Raw genomic sequence first — 15166 nt, forward strand, 5'->3', positions numbered from 1 at the left:
AACTGAGTGCACACATTTTCTTACATAAAATAGCTTCAAAGTAACACGTTTAAATAATATAATCATCTGCTGCGTGTACTCACTTTCTTACATAAAATAGCCTCAAAGTAACACGTTTAACTAACATAATCATCTGCTGTGTGTACCCAATTTATTAAGTAAAATAGCTTCAAAGTAACACGTTTAACTAACATAATCATCTGCTGTGTGTACCCAATTTATTAAGTAAAATAGCTTCAAAGTAACACGTTTAACTAACATAATCATCTGCCGAGTGTACACAATTTCTTCTGATGTCTTCACACTAATGATTAACCTACTTAACAAGTATGTTGAGAAATACAAATCTTACAACTAATGTTTAAAGAAAAAGTTAAAATCATTCTTGTTTCCTGATTGATTACATATAGCCCTCACGAATTTTGAAATTAGTTGAAGCTAGTAATACAGAAACCTTATTTTCAATGTCTATTAATTATAAGAAAAACTATTTTCCGTAAGTGAAGAAATCGGGCATGAGTCGGCGGAGGCCGTTCTCTAGGTGAGGTGAGACCACTCCAGGTTTTAACATGCATATATTATTTTCCTTTTTATCTAGGATATAATTTTTAAAAAAGGCAAAAGGCCTGAAACGTAGTCATTTGACATTCTCACGTGCATTTCAGTTTAGAATATCAAAGGTTTCCGTATAATATAGCTTTTGGTTTGAAGAGAACCCGCGGTATTCAACCTTACGTGTGCCCTAACCTAACCCAGGCTATAACACGTTTACGCCTGACAGCGCTATAACGTAGAAATATCACGCATTATAAATTCACAAGACTAGGTAGTATAGAAAAAAACGTTCTATCATGTAGTTGCACTTGTCTTGTAAAAATCTAGGAAATACAAGGAACTCGTCCCTCCCTCCCCACACACACACATATACACTGTCCCAAGAAAAAGGTCTGATCGTTCAGCACCTGGTTATTTAGCCCATTCAAGTTAAAACCCGTAGCTACGTGAACATTTTCAGAATATATTTATTGTGTTTGTTTATTACAAATAGCGTGTGTGTTTTGGTTACTTGAAATCGAAAAAAGCCTGTTTTTGGATTTTGTTGTCTCAGAAATGAACTTGGAAAAATACAATAAATAAATAAATATTTATTGATACTTCACAGCATTGTTGGGTTAGTTTTCTAATTTATAATATACTTCACTGTTTATTGATACGTCATAGCATTGTTGGGTTAGTTTTCTAATTTATAAAATACTTCATTGTTTATTGATACGTCATAGCATTGTTGAGTCAGTTTTCTAATTTATAAAATACTTCATTATTTATTGATACGTCATAGCATTGTTAGGTCAGTTTTCTAATTTATAAAATACTTCATTATTTATTGATACGTCATAGCATTGTTGGATTAGTTTTCTAATTTATAAAATACTTCATTATTTATTGATACGTGACCCAACAATGCTATGTTTTATAAATTAGAAAACTTATAAAATACTTCAGCAATTTCATGTGTAAAACCATCTTCAACCGCTAATTTTATACGTAAATTAAAGGTCAATCACTCATTTCTTATGTGTGAAAATATTAATCTACTGGTTTTATACATTAACACCATATTTAAACTACTACTTAAAGCGCTCTCTTAAGGATATTTACAGACACTACTACTTTTTGAAAAAATAGGTTATACCATGTAAGGGCCTTCTTTCATCCTGAAACAAAAACAAAAATAAGGATAGTATTTAATGTCGGATGTAGGGTTAAGGTCGAAACGTAACACCCATTAAGAACTTTTTTTTATGATGAAAGAAAGCATTTGTAAGCATAATTTATTTTTCCACAAAGTATTAATATTTCAACTACCTCTTTTTCTACTTATAACAATATTAAACTTCTCGTTTTCTACTTACAGCACTATTCAACATTTTTTTTATTTAACATAGTCTTCAACTACTCATTTTCTACTTACAATGAACTTCAACTATTTTTTGTCTATTTGCAATAGTCTTTAATTGCACGTGTTCTACTTATAACAATATTAAGCTACTTGTATATTAACAGCAATCTTCAACAATATTTTTTTCTATTTAATACAGTCTTCAACTACTCGTTATGTACTTCCAATGAGAATCAGCTACTGATTTTCTATTTACAATGAACTTCAACTATTACAATTCTCAACTAATAATTTTATATTATAATTAATTAATTTCTCATTTTCTACTTACAATAAATCTTGAAAAGTTTTTTTCCGATCTTTAGTTATTGATTTTTAACTATAACCATCATAAGTTACTGAATTTCTAGTTAACAATCTAATATTCAGCTCATTTTTTACTCAGGGTTATCTTCAACAACTGGTTTTCTAGATATAAAATCTTCAATAACTGGTTTTCTATTTTCAAACTCTTTAATTTCACGCTTTCTGGTTACAACAAGTTTTAAGTACTCGTTTTTTTGACGGCATTCTTTCAATTCTGGTTTTAGTTTTTTATACTCTATACAATACTATTTGTTAATTTATTCATACAGCAGTGGAATAAATTTGTTTCATCCTATTTGCTTCCAATACATTTACAACCACGTTCATCACAATGCATGTTAATCATATATATATATATATTGTACGGATTTATTTCTCATACATTTACAACCATGTTCATCACAATGCATGTTAATCATATATATATATATATATACATTGTATTGATTTTTTTCTCATACATTTACAAGCATGTTCATCAAATATTTATTCTTTTTTTTTCTATATAATTCCATGTGTTATAATGTAACATATAATCGTATATAAATGTAATTTCTTATACCTGCTTGCTCATACTGTTTCATTTATTGTATATGATTTTACACAGTACAGCGTTTTTGTCCACTTAATACATTTCACGCGTTTTACTTGTTTGTATACTTAATTACTTACATTACATCGCTTCACGTAGCACGTTTCCTTGTAAATGTGATAAATGTTTGAAGTTTCTAAATTTTAAGCAAAACTATCGAAAATCTAACTACAACATTTTGTCAAGGAAGTATAAAATTTATTTAGCACATATATATATATATATATACATATGTATTTACGAGAAATGATCATGTATTAAGTATTTTTGTATATATATATATATTATTCATACTTAACTGTGTTATTCATTGAATGTTCATTAGGGTGATTACCGTTTGTTACAGAAAGCTTTGTAGAACGTTTGAAATATTTTTACTTCTTTTTTGCAATTTAGAATTTGAGCTTCAAAAATTATTTAAATGTATATATATAAGCCCAAATTGGTAGACTATTTATTTTCTTTTTCGTTGTTAATAACTCGCATTTATAATGAACATTGGAAATTAATAGTTAATTAATTATGAAACTACCTTTGAAAATATTATTGTATATTGTTCGGAAACACAGTGGTAATGAGTCAAATTGTAACGCGCGCAGTTATAGAATACTCAGGTTTAGGCTTTATTTCTATCAAACACGTAACAAAAACAATGGTTATTGTGTAGGTAAGGTAGCTGAACTACCTTCTATGTACCTTTGAAATGACCCCTGTTCTAGCCACTTTTTAACCATAATAAAAAACATTAAAGAAACAATTTCGCTTTGCGGTATATCCTATGCAAAAACTTGATTAAGAAATGTTTTATTGAGTGAAACCATTTATCTTTTAAGCCACTTAAGTATGCAGCTTATTAGCACGTACTTGTTTCCCGTAAAAATAATTAATTGTATAAAAATCCAAGAACTGTTTCTTCTTCAATATCTTGCGTTAAACAAAACATCCAGTACGTTAAATGTCCACACAGACAATTACGCCTCTTGTTAAAATTGCTGCCTTTAGAAAGATGTGATTAGTTTATAAAAACTATTCAAACATATCTTTAAACTCCAAAGAACTTTCATCAGAAACATTTGGCTAAAAAACAACAACAAAAAACTGAAGGTGATTTAACTATAATTATGATCATTATTTGATCTATGGGATAAACATTTACTGTAGAGCTATAATTAAAATATTAATTTAGACCAAAGCGTAACATATGTTTCTTCCAATATTACGGAACTTTGCTTTCGAAGGAATAAAGACTTTGAAGGTTTGTGTGGTTTAAATTTAATAATAACACATGACAAATTTTGTTGCAGATACGATTAGCTCTTACTTCTTTACAAAATTAAGCTTTTCTTTTCTAAATCACGAAATTGTTCTTAAATGCAAAAAAGAAAAGTATTAAGAAATATGAAAGTTAAGATTAGTCTTAAGCACGTCAGTGTTTACTTTCTGGTCTCTTTTTATGGCGGGCTGGGTCATGGACTAGTGGTTAGCGTGTCGAAATGTGGATCTGAGTGTCCAAGGTTCTTGCTTCGTAGTTTGGAGCTATGGTTTGTTATAAAAGTGATTATTAGAACATACTGTTAAAGGAAAGCAGCGCAAGAATTTGTTAAACAAATAAATAAATAAACTAATAAAAATCATTCCTATTACTCTGCTAGAGTACACTAATCCCTTGTATTGTCTGCATGGACCGATAATATCAGTCAGTGTATATATAATTATCTCAGTAACTGCAGGAACTCGATTAGCCGGCTTAAAAATCATTGTTTTCTAGAGTCCAGGTTGTATATCTGAAAATTAATATAGTAGTGATGAAGTAATAATGTAAGGTTCAACAATGACTCCTGTTTCTTATTATATGTAAAACTGTAAAACCCTGTAACTTCTTGAGATCTCACTGCTCACAGTAAAGAATGACCGAATTTCAAAACATGCATACAGCAGTGGGATAACGAGACACACTTAACAGGGCAAAATGCTTAATTTCTGCTTCAGACGTACAATCCTATACACGTGATAGCCAAATTTTTATTCATTTCTCGGATATTTGCGCAAAGCTACTCAAAGGTTATCTATGCTAGTCTTCCCTAATTTTAAACTGATAGACTAAAGGGAAGGCAGCAACTAGCCAACAGCACCCATTTCAACTCTTGAGCTACTCTTGTCTGATCGAGTAGTGGGATTTTACCATCACCCTTATAATGCACCCGCACCGCCACCAGAGTGCGGAGCGAAATCGCTTTGTGGTAATGGGACACGAACATTGAACCAGCAGAACCACAGTCCGCCACTTTGATCAATGGAACATACTCGACCTAAGTTCTCAGTCACAGAGTTTTGTTCTAACACTAACTTTTTTAACGTAACATGAACTGAACAAAATTAATTAATTATAAAAAGTGTTAAAAAATAGTACACCGTGTCTGTTAAGGAAAAAAAAAGGAATTCTGAAAATCAGAAAAGTAAAGATTAGAATTAGATATTTAAGTTCAAATCAGGTATATACAGCACAGCTGAAAGCACTAAAACTTAAATTCCAATGGTACAGTAGTCATTACTCTATAAAAACTTTTCTGACGAAATTGAAGTTAAATCAATATGATAGAGATGTTTTAGATGTTATTTTATGTTAATTTTAGATATTATTTTATGTTAATTTCGACTTTTAGGACTATAAATATCATCGAAACAAAACTTACCTTGAATTTATTGAAATCTTATTCATTTTACGGCTAAGTATATATACTAGAATCTCAGTGAAGACGAACCAATCAACACAATGCCATTCATATAATAAAATACTATAAATTGTATCAGACATGTTGAAGCATAAGCTTTGCTTGACCAAAAAGCTCTCTGAATCACTTACGTATATGTGCATATATGGCGGTTACGTTTCATCTCGTACTGGTTACCCTCCCATCCTCGTGAATTTGTTCAACCAAATCCCAAATCAATTTTCAGTATTCTCTCGTAACGTATATTTAAGCTGAATTTTTCTTCTTCTTCTTCTACTTCTTTTTTTTTTTTATTTGGTTCGTCTCCATGCAAGACTCGAGAAGTATATACTTGTACATGATTGGCTGATCTTGAAGGAAGCACAGACGCGGTACGTTCCTTCCGTAGATGGGAGGTGAAGGTTTTCCTAACTCCCAATAAAGTACATGTCGATGAAAGTCTAGGCTTTTGATGTCTGATATGCCGAATGATATACATATCTGTACTTCTGCGTGGTACGGGATACGATTATGAGTATTTAACGAAATGCATGGTGTCCTCGTTAGCTATACACCTCTCTATGAGATATCTCGCTGTAGTAAGCAGAGCTTTACTAAGGTCTGTAAAAGATGGGGGGTGAGGAGGGTAGTATGTAGCGACATATGAACTATAACAATTCATTCTTTGTGTGCACTAACTGCATGTTTGGTTTGGGATGTACATAATCGAAAAAAGGGGGGATAGTAAATAAGTTTGTTGGTTGTACCTGACTGTCATTTTCTTTTGCATGAGCCGAAACTGCTTTGCCGTTGGCCTAGCCTGGAATAACTCGTGACGTCATCTATATTTATGACTATTGTCTCTCTCTCTCTGTGGCTTTGGCTTTGTCACGAGAGAGTCAGGCAGAAAGCAGCTCGCGCCATAATCAAATATCTTGTTCTTCGTACATTCGTGGAATACCTCGTGGCGTTTCCCACCATTTACTGCCTATACCTCCCTGATGTGTATACTACACAAACATGGTTATTTTGTTACATGTACTCTGTGCAGAACACATTAATTCCTTGGTTTCCATCCCCCTCACCCCTACCTCCGCGTCTCTGGTCTTCCCAAGGGTACGACATTTATGCCGACATTTAGTATTGGATGTGATAACAATCGCGACCATGCAATAAAGTATAAAAACTGGCGGCGTGACAATTGGGTCCGGTCCGTCTGTGTCGGTGTCGTTTCGAACGCGTCCCATTCACCATATAGTTCTGGTGCACGCACGCTGGGAACATAAATGTCATATCTCTGTCCTCTAACTGTTGGATTGACATTTCGATTGTGCTCAAAACTATAGAGTGAATGAACAAAATTACGTAATAACAAAGTGACCACATACTTACGATAATGGCGGTAGAAAGCATTTCTTGAATCCTGTCCATTGAGTACAAAGGATGCTGATGTTCCAAAATGTTAGGTAAACACAGCTTGACGCCAGTGCTATAGAAAATAAGGAAACTGGTGTCATATGAATTTGGTTTCTTTGTAGTTAAGCGCAAGGCTACACAAAGAGCTATCTATGCACTGCTCACCACGGGTATCGAAACCCAGTTTCTACCATTGTAAATCTGTGGGGGGCATGTCTTATGATGTCTAGGGATTTGTCTACCCACGTATGTTGTTTTTTTTTGCCATTTACTTCACACAGATGAAAAATACAACTTAAATCAAATCAAAATTGCCACTAAGGGGCGTTCCAATAATGTTATTGAAATATTTAATTGTCTGCCATGTTACTCAATTACCGTGGGTAAAGGGGAATTAAAATTATTATTTTTTAATGCTTGAGAAAATAATATATCTTTAAATACGACGGATTGTTGTTTTTTAGCATTGTGAGTGAATGTTATGTGTGAATAAGTTTTCTTAAAAACTATATACTTTCCCTAAAGTTGGTCGCCATTATAGTACTAACGAAATTAACAGCATTGTTCTTGTTTCTTTGCAGATTTTTTTATGCTAATGGTGCTGAACACTGATGAAACCTGGATTGAACGTTCTCTTCAGTACTGAATCAAATTTGAGGATGGACATTTTAGTAGGTCCTGGAAACGTATATAGACCTTCAGCCATAGTAACCGGATTTTGATAAACATCCTGTACCGTATGGCGTCGAAATTAGTTTTTAAGTCGGATTGTGTTTTAGCCAAGAGGTATTGCTCAGTTTTGGTGAAAGTTATTTAACGAACACCGTCATAGCATGTTAAGTCATAATAACGGTAATCTCCGAAATAACTGCGACTTATCGTTCAGAAATAAAACTGTCATTTGATAGAATATTTTCATGTAACTAACTTATAGCTTTAAAACAGAAATAGAAATGAGGGGCAAGAGTTTTATTTCCATATTTAGCCACAGTCATATGAAGTGGCCCCCTCAGTGACACAGCGGTATGTCTGCGGACTTACAACGCTAAAATCAGGGTTTCGATACCTGTGGTGGGCAGAGCACAGATAGCCCATTGTGTAGCTCTGTGCTTAATTACAAACTGCAAGCCCCCCAGTGGCACAGCGGTATGTCTGCGGACTTACAACACTAGAATCCGGGTTTCGATACCCGTGGTGGGCAGAGCACAGATAGCCCATTGTGTAGCTTTGTACGTAACTACAAACAAACAAACATATGAAGTGAACTTTCGCCCTCTATTGATAATCTTTTATCATGTTTTTCTTTTACTGTGGCCAGCCGTGATGCAGTGGTGTGTGATTCGTGTCCTGTTGCCGCAAGATTACGCTCCTCACTTTGGGCTGTGGGTGCGTTATAAGAGAGAAGGTCAAATCCCATTATTTTATCAGAGTAGCTGAAGAGCTGGCGATGGGTGCTGTTAACTAGCTGTCCTCCCCCTCCCCCCATCCCTTTAGTCTATTAGATCAAAATTAGGGATGGCTAGTGAATATATATTCCTTGTGTAATTGTTCATAAATATCCGAAACAAGGTATTTTATTGGGGAAAACGTTTGATTCATTTACATAATTTAATCTATAACTCACTACTAGATGCCGTCAGAATAACAAACTTAATGATCTAAAAGTCATATGTTTTAAGAACGAATCTAAGACAAACTAAATCATTTGTCAAGTTTTCGTCAATCACCAGATGACACAGCCAACGCAACATTCAAGTATAAGATATCTGATTTCTTCCTTAGTTGGTATATTAAAATGTGCTACAAAATTCATACAAAGAAGAAACATATAAGACAATATATCAAACGAAGGTTAATAAGAACGTGGTTCTCTTGAAATTATTTCCTCCTTCGTCAATAGTACACAGGCTTATGACTATAATTAGCATTATTGTCCGACACCACAATTTCCATTGTAACAAGATTCTGGGAAAGACGACTAGGCTAATCTTAGACCACACACCTTGGCAAACGTTCCACAGACCTTCCACTGCACGTGAGCATCGGCTTATAAGACAATTTTTAAGCAAAATAAATACGCGGAGGTCCATGAGTGGGAAGTTAGTTGTCTTCATAGTTGTGCCAGAGAAAGATGTAACATGAACATCGATTGCATTCTCCATGGTTCATAGAAACGCTGATGTGAACTTTAATGTATGACTTGATGCTTTTCCTAATATAGCCATGTGGTTTCTTGATGTCCTGGCTCTATGGTAGAGGAATTTCCTCTCTCATTATTGGTGTTAATACTTCTAATTCTAAGGATGTGTGAATGAAAGTACAAAAAATATTATGTTAAAATACGCCAACCACACTACATCTGCCATATCCAGTGCTGACGAAGCTTTAAGCTTAATACCAGGGCTCATTGTAACTAGAGTTTATCATTGCTTTATTGAACATTTTATAAAGTTTAAATTTTCCATTATATGATAAACCTTCAACAACCATACAAAATGTTTTTTACATTCTCTGTAACATGTTGGAACGTCCTTATCACCTCACGATCAGTAACAAATTGCTCGTGTCTTATCGCAGTCATTCAAATGTAACTAAGCCTCGTGCTTGTGTCCTGTCACAGTCATTCAAACATAACTAAGCCTCGTCCAACGTCACAACATACTTCTTTCTCTCAACTTATGAAGTTTAGAAAATAACGAAGTGTTGTGTGTGATGGGTTGTTATGTGAGCTATTTTACTTCGTCACATGGGGCTAACGGTAGTGTTGTGTGTGTGGTGGGTTGTTATATGGGGTATTTTATGCCGTCACATGGGGCTAACAGTAGTGTTGTGTGTGATGGGTTGTTATGTGGGCTATTTTATGTTGTCACATGAGGCTGCTGATCGTCCCTTGACAGTATTATTCACTATATTGTATAGATAGATAGTCGTATTTAGAATAATGTGCCCCGGACTTTGTGGACAGCGGCAAGTTTGCAGACTTACAACGCAAAAATCGGGGGTTGGATTTTCCGCGGTGAATACAGCAGATAGCCCAATGTGGCTTTGTTCTAAAACAAACAAAACCGGACTTTGTACACGTTTAGGTACATGAATATACATACATTCTCGAAACGTGCTCTGACACAATCTTTTAACCATAAGGTTTACCAAGGCAGAATTGCACTGTCGAATGATTAGGAATTCCCTGTAAGCCGTGGAGCTACAGCACGCTTAATTTGGCAGCATGCCACTACAATAGCAGGTGCAAATAGTCTTATATAGTCTGATTAACCCTGTGTATGCTATTTTAAGATCAGTAGCAAAACAAGAAGTCAGGAAATAGCAATCGAGTTCAATGTGTTCATTGGCTAGCCAGTTCTTCAAAAACCTTTTCAATCTCGAATGCACAAACTAAAGGTATATTTATTTATATATACGTTATGTAGGTTATTGCATCTGAAACTATTAAATTTATGCGTAACAAAAATCTGTAGGTTACTGATATTTTGTGTTCAGTAAGGGATCATTCTATATTTATCCTCCATGCAATGATTCTTCCACTTTTTTATTATTTTTTCATTTGCGCAGAATAAACAAGTTTCTTGTTATCCCTAAAGAATGTTTATAATAATGAATCCTTTATCATGAACAACGTTGACTAAGGGTCTGTCTGGCCTGGTATTTAGGGCATTCGACTCACAATTTGCGGGTCGCGAGGTCGAATTCCGTCATCGAGAAGACTCGTCCTTTTTGCCGTGAGGATGTTATAATGTGACGGTCAACCCCATTATTCGCTGATAAAGAGTAGCATAAGAGGTAGAGGTGGGTAGTGTTGTCTAGCTGTCTTCTATGTAGTCTCTAATTTCAAAATTAGGGACAGCTAGCGCGGATAGCTCTCGAGAAATTAAAAACAAACAAACAAACACTGACTCAGATTGTGCTATTGCTAACCTATGTGATACAGGCTCGTTTTTAATAATAAATAGATAGAAGCTTCCAAATGAATTTTCCCTTCATTCTACTATGTTCTACTTAAAATTATTTATAAATAATGAGTTCATCATTTTATGGATACAACAGTTCCTTAGGTACTAGCATTACAAATAATTATGAACGAAATCTCCCAACTTCACCTTTAAAGATGTTAATATGTCCTATATAAAAATTATTCATCTCCGAATAGAAAAATACAATGGATAAACCATGTGTAATATATAAACAAGAGACTTGTATAAAAATTGTTACGTATTACAATTTCGAATGGTCTGAAACCCAGCTAAATGATAACTTGAATTTAGTAGTTAAATAAATGCCGATATATCTACAATTTATGATAGTTGCCAACAAGATTGATACACTCAGTTTTCTTTTTAGTACAAGTACGTTTTAATATATAAATAACAATACAATTTACAATAACAGTTATTACAAATAGTTATTACAGACAATGATCTATATACAAAAGTTTTACAAACTTACAAGTAATATAAAGTCTTCTTTCTAGTTTGAAACTTCCTTGATATCTTATCGAGGGTTCACGATGAGCCAGTTAATTTCGAGTTGATGTAGATACAATTCACTTAACAATAACAGGGAGCTAGCTAGCTCTGTGGTCTTCACCGAGTTTCCCACCGATGACGTTAGGTAATGTTTTCGTAAATGTACTAATGTCCGATGTGAATCCACTGAAGTTAAATGATTTGTAAAGTTCGAAATTTATAAATGTTCCTGGTCAAATAACTGAAATTTTCTGATTGATAAGTGTTAATCACAATTATAGGTTCCGAGGTTTATAGTATACCCACTATAGCAAACCAATAATATATACTGTTTTTTTGGCGCTTCGCGTTGATTATATTTATAGGCATGTGGAGGCTTTCTCGAATTTGCAGATTTACGTAACAATACTGACGCTAACACTAACTTTTACGTACAAATATATATTTGATTCTTACACTCGAGAATCTTCTACAACTTTAGAGAATAGGCGGGGAGTTTCACAATACATATTTATCACTATAAGCTATGCATATTTCTAAATATAAACTTAGTCTAAACAAACGTTGATATTAAAATAAATATATAAGAATACATCCGTCAGAAAATACACAATCTTTAAATATTCTATAGATATGCAGTGTTTCTTGATTCCCAGATGCTTAAATTGTACGACAAGTTGCTTGCGACTAGTAAGAATACATACCACATTGAAATAGTTCAAAATGCTAATAAAAGGATTATTACAGCTTAAGCTCAGTCTAGGCACAGTACAGTGGTTTGGTGTCGGGCTGCGTATCGAATAATCCAAAGTTCTTAGATGTGATACTGCTGGTTACTCTCATCTTTGGGCTCGTTATAAAATTAACAGTCAATCCCGTTATTCGGTTTGGAGTAAGATAATTTGGGTACTCCTGGTTGTTTGCATTCCCTCTTGCCGATAATTGAAAATCATGGACCTGAATCCCATAGAGTCTTCTAACCTAGACTCTTAGCTCATGTGTGCATAAGGTGTTGTTCAGGTTGTAATTTCCAAGCTCCATCTTTTTCCATATCCCTACACTATACTACTACTGTTATGATTATTACCTTGTTATGCTTTTAAAACTAAGTCTTTCTTTTCCAAGACCACGATGAGGTACTTCTGTATCTCATCATATTTTGACAAGAAATTAGAGACGTATGGTATATATTGCTAAGATATATTTCAAGCCGGATGAAACCACATATTCGATGTCAACACTTAGAAGTAATACATAGGAAATAAATGTCACAAGTGATACTTTTGTTTTTATATTAAACGTTCAATTCTATTGTTCAAGACGTCGTTCTATCAACTGGCATGTGGCCCGGCATGGCCAGGTGATTAGGGTGCTCGACTCGCAATCTGCGGGTCGCGGGTTTGAATCCCCGTCTCACCAAACATGTTCGATCTTTCAGCCGTGGGGGCGTTATAATGTGACGGTCAATCCCACTATTCGTTGGTAAAAGAGTAGTTCAAAAGCTGGCGGTGGGTGGTGATGACTAGCTGCCTTTCCCTCTAGTCTTACACTGCTAAATTAGGGACGGCTAGCGCAGATAGCCCTCGTGTAGCTTTGTGCGAAATTCAAAAACAAACAAACAATCAACTGGCATGAATTTGATAAGGTCATGCATTATTACTTTATGATTCAAATTCAGTTGGAATGTCTATATATATTGGATAGAGAGACCGGTTAAATTATAATCTGTATGTTATTATTTACATAATTGCTAATATGCTGCTCTCACGTATAAAACGTGTAGACTCTCTTCAGACGTGTAGAGAAAAAAAACATATTTAGTATTCTGACACATACAGATGATGATATTTTACAGAACAATTATATGTTTTTTTTTGTATTCCAATACTTAGATTGGTCGAAATTTTAAAATAAATTTATCTTAAAACATTTCTTTTTTCAAGTCTAGTAAAATATGTTTTCATTAGCTGCATGAATAATATGTCACAATACCTAAACCACACTACATGAAGTTCGTATGTTAGGACGAGTTTTGCCACGCTTAGAATGACAGTTAGAAACTGAATCCTTCCACAACCAACAGAATGTGGCCAAAGAAAACTAAAAACTTTTAACATCATATAATCAGGTTTCTTTCGTCCATTCATCAGATATAAAATCACATTTCTCCACCAGAGGGATCATAATGAGAATCAAATGTCAGGGAAGTATGACGAGAATCAAATGTCAGCCAATTAGAGGATAACTGACTGAAGATGTACTTAAAACAGTGCGGCATAGCGGCTGAAATTTAAAAGTATTGTGGATCTACAAAAAAAAAAAAAGAAAGAAACAAGAGACATGGATATTTTACCGACGGTTTCTTTTTTTCTTTTCCGTTTCCTATGTGCTTGGCGTGATAAAAGACATTCAATCAGACACATCCATAGTAAATCCGCCTTGTGACAGCAGTTACTTACAGTGGTTCCCAAAATGACGGTCATAAATACTTCTAAATCAAACTTTCCATTATATATATATATAGTTTCACGTTTTTCAACTCAAACGGCTCAACAGATGAGAGTCACCAAAACCTACAGGTGTAGGTGCAGTTATTAAAAACACTGCAACCAGACAAGTTTAATGGATTGCAATTCAACCAGGTGTTAGGTGTATAAACATCACTGTTCGATACAGTAGTTCCGTACATATTTAGTCAAGCACAAACACGGTTTGTTTAAATGTGTACATTACACACTGCAGATCAAAATGTGATATCATTTCAATAGCACAGTGCTGTGGTAGAGATATGTACTTAAAATATTTAGGCTTAAAAACTCGAGTTACAAAAAAAAAAAGGAAAGAATAAAATAAATAGATAATGATGGCATAATCGAACTTTTATCTTATTTTACAATATTATAGTTATGGTTTAAATTTTCACCAGTTATGTCAGAGGTACTTATCTTATTTCACAACACTATATTTATGGTTTAAATTTTCACCGGTTATATCACAGGTACTTATCTTGAAACAACATTATAGTTATGGTTTAAATTTTCACCGGTTATATCACAGGTACTTATCTTGAAACAACATCATAGTTATGGCTTAAATTTTCACCGGTTATATCACAGGTACTTACCTTAAAACAACATTACAGTTATGATTTAAATTTTCACCGGTTATATCACAGGTACTTATCTTGAAACAACAGTATAGTTATGGTTTAAATTTTCACCGGTTATATCACAGGTACTTATCTTGAAACAATATTATAGTTATAGCTTGAAACAACATTATAGTTATGATTTAAATTTTCACCGGTTATATCACAGGTACTTATCTTGAAACAACATCATAGTTATGGCTTAAATTTTCACCGGTTATATCACAGGTACTTACCTTAAAACAACATTACAGTTATGATTTAAATTTTCACCGGTTATATCACAGGTACTTATCTTGAAACAACAGTATAGTTATGGTTTAAATTTTCACCGGTTATATCACAGGTACTTATCTTGAAACAACAGTATAGTTATGGCTTAAATTTTCACCGGTTATATCACAGGTACTTATCTTAAAACAACATTATAGTTATGATTTAAATTTTCACCGGTTATATCACAGGTACTTATTTTAAAACAACATTATAGTTATGATTTAAATTTCACCTGTTATATCAGAGGTACTTATACTTGAAAGTGAATTACACTGA

The sequence above is a fragment of the Limulus polyphemus genome, unplaced genomic scaffold (assembly GCF_000517525.1).
Source record: "Limulus polyphemus unplaced genomic scaffold, Limulus_polyphemus-2.1.2 Scaffold591, whole genome shotgun sequence".
Taxonomy (NCBI): Eukaryota; Metazoa; Arthropoda; class Merostomata; order Xiphosura; family Limulidae; genus Limulus; species Limulus polyphemus.